Here is a 2843-nt window from a genome sequence, read left to right as displayed (position 1 = left end):
TAGTATCCAGTGAGAAACCTTAGGGACTAAACAGGGCATTCCAATTGTTAAATTAGGGGGAAAATGTTAGGAGATTCTGGGCCCTGATAAATTTATCCCCAGTGTTTTCAGCCAGTTGTGTAACTTTTTGTTTCTCCACAAATAACTTCATAATTTTTATTTTAAAAACGCCAAGTCCTCCATTTTAAACTAAAAAAGCAGCAGCAATACCATACTGGTTTGAATGTGTCCCAGTAGAGAAGCATAACTTCAATTTGCTGACACTTTTTAAAAACTTACAAATATTCAAAACAAAGAGAAGAAAATTTCAGACGGCCAATGCCTTGGACATGGCGCCTCCTTGATAAAAAGGGAGAGGGACTTGTCCCCTGTCAGGGTCTGTTTAGTAGCCATATAAACACACACTCATACTTATCTCAAATATTGTTCTATTTGTAATGAGCATCAGCTTGAAAATAACCCTTAATATTTAGTTTCAAACATTTTTTCAACTACCTACCATACTCCAAAAATGTTATATCTGGTAAAGTGTTAAAACTACAGGAAGAATAATTAAAGTTCTACTGAGAAAAACTATAAATACTTCACAGGGTTGGTATCCAAATCCTTTGGGAAGCCAATTTAAATTTAATTATCAACAGGCAATGGTTCAGATTTTTTTTTTTGGTACCGGGAATCGAACTCAGGTCTTTGTGCTTGCGCAGCAGATGTCAAACCCACTGAGCTAAATCCCTGGCCCTAGATTTTTGAGAAACATTAATACTACTTCCAAAAGCCTCCCTTGTTTCTTGTTTCTTCATCCTAATAATAGTCTCCCATGTTGTCAACCCAGAAACATTTACAGTAAGTAGAATCTGTTGAATAAAACTGTATCAACAATATTCAGATCTCAAAAAATACTCAATTTCTTCCTCACTTATTTAAATCTGGACAGGTCTGAAAACGTGACTGAGGTATGAGACTAAAGGTTTTCTGGGAATCCACAAGTTTCCCAACCTTCTGCTGGGACAGAAAGATGAGTGAAACAAGAAGGGAAGGAGACCACGGAAGTTGCTAAGAGGAGAAAGAACAGGAACCTAAAACAAAACGAACAACCACTGGCATCTCAGGAAAGGGCTCACTGCATGCCTCAGACTTAGTATAAGCAATCTTTCCTTAAAAAGTAACATCTTATCAGTCACCACAAAATCCATGAACTACATTAATTACTGAATAGCACCCCCCAAAATATCCACAAAATACACTGCTGAATAGAACCTGTATTATCCCGCATCTGCTTTCCAGCTTAACTCGTGTAACAAGCATCCAAATACCCTTAGCCAGTAAGTCACTGCATCACTTCTAAAAAAATAATGAACTTATCATTCAAGAGACTTTTGTCATTCCATATTACAGCTGACTATAATTTCAGTTAATTTATAAATAACTTTAAAATCTTATGAATGAAATGCACCAAACTACACCTGTGTAAAAGTGATGTTTAATTATGAGCTAAAAATGACTAATACAGTGTGCTTGAATTAGAAAAATTAAGATTCTAAATAAATTGCTAGAGAATTTCACAATGGTGGGGAACAATAAAAATTTTTCTCTACATACAATCTGATCTTTAACAGACTAGTCAATCTTAATTGGAATGATAAGGCAAAAATAGTAAAACCACACTTTTCCTATAAAAAGTTGCACGTTATCTTCTGCAGGGAGCAGCTATCATACAGGAAGGAACAAAGATGTGACCACTCGATTGCACACCCAGGAACACTAGGGAATGTGCCCTTAGAGTAACCTAGTCCTCTTCCTCCTCTCCCTCGTCATTGGCATCTCGTTTCCTCTTCTCCCCCCGAAGACCTTCTTCTTCCTCTTTCTCCTCCTCTTCTCCTTCTTCAACATAGTCATCATCATCATCCTCTTCATCCTGAATTTCTTCTTTCATTAAGTATGAGAGGCCCACTTCTTCTTCTCCCTCTCCCAGTTCTGAGCCTGCTTCATCCTCCTCCTCATCTTCATCCTCATCTTCCTCCTCTTCCTCTTCATACCCTTCAGGGAGACCAGCCTCATCTTCATCATCTTCATCTCCATCTTCATCATCATCCTCTTCAGAGTCTGGGGCTTCATTATCTTCCTGATCATATCTATCTAAGTACGTGATTTGCTGCAGCAGTTCAAAAATACTTTGTAATCTTCCAGGTTTATGATCTCACAGTTAAACAAATCCAGACTTTTTAGATTTTTAAGATTTTGCAGAGCTTCTACTGTGCTCAAATCTTTGATTTTGTTTCCACTCAGATTGAAAGAGGTAAGGTTGGGACACTTCTGCACCAACACTTCCAATCCTCCAGAAATTGCATTGTCACTGAGCTCCAACTTCTGAAGTTTATTGAGGCTGGGAAGCTGGGCCAGTGAACTTAATGCCACGTTAGCCATACTTTGAAATTCTAGTTCTTTAAAAGTGTCATTCAGGCCCTCAATTTCCCCATTGACACACAGGCAATTATCAAGGACTAATTCTGTCACCCAGCAAAGGAAAGAGACAGAAGAGACACCAAGAACAGCAGTCCTCCTTCTGTAGTCTCTTCGGGTTCGCGCAATCCTCCACCTGGTGAGCTCATCTCTGTGTCCTGTTGGGGAGCCTAGGAAATTAGTCCTAGGGGTGCGCCTTTCCTCTCGAGGAGACAGCCGCTCCCTCCTGTGGGGTTCCGCCGATGCCCAAAAGGGCTATTTCATTCCCAATTCCTGGCCAACACACCTGCTTTATTTTTATTACTTAAGATAAATCATAGTAAATTTATTTTCAATTACATTTCAATTAAAGAATTAAGTTTATAATTTTCAACAGAGTATAA

General features: G+C 38.6%; 1 pseudogene; it reads right to left on the bottom strand.

The window, feature by feature from the left end:
• Nucleotides 1-1711: 1711 nt before the first annotated feature.
• LOC101703705 (acidic leucine-rich nuclear phosphoprotein 32 family member E pseudogene) lies at nucleotides 1712-2510 on the bottom strand (annotated as a pseudogene).
• Nucleotides 2511-2843: the final 333 nt, after the last annotated feature.

The sequence above is a fragment of the Heterocephalus glaber genome, unplaced genomic scaffold (assembly GCF_053883595.1).
Source record: "Heterocephalus glaber isolate CG9 unplaced genomic scaffold, H.glaber_assembly_v1.0 deba00000621, whole genome shotgun sequence".
Classification (NCBI taxonomy): domain Eukaryota; kingdom Metazoa; phylum Chordata; class Mammalia; order Rodentia; family Bathyergidae; genus Heterocephalus; species Heterocephalus glaber.
Note: the sequence above shows the minus strand (reverse complement) of the source record. Positions and strands in the feature narration are given on the sequence as shown.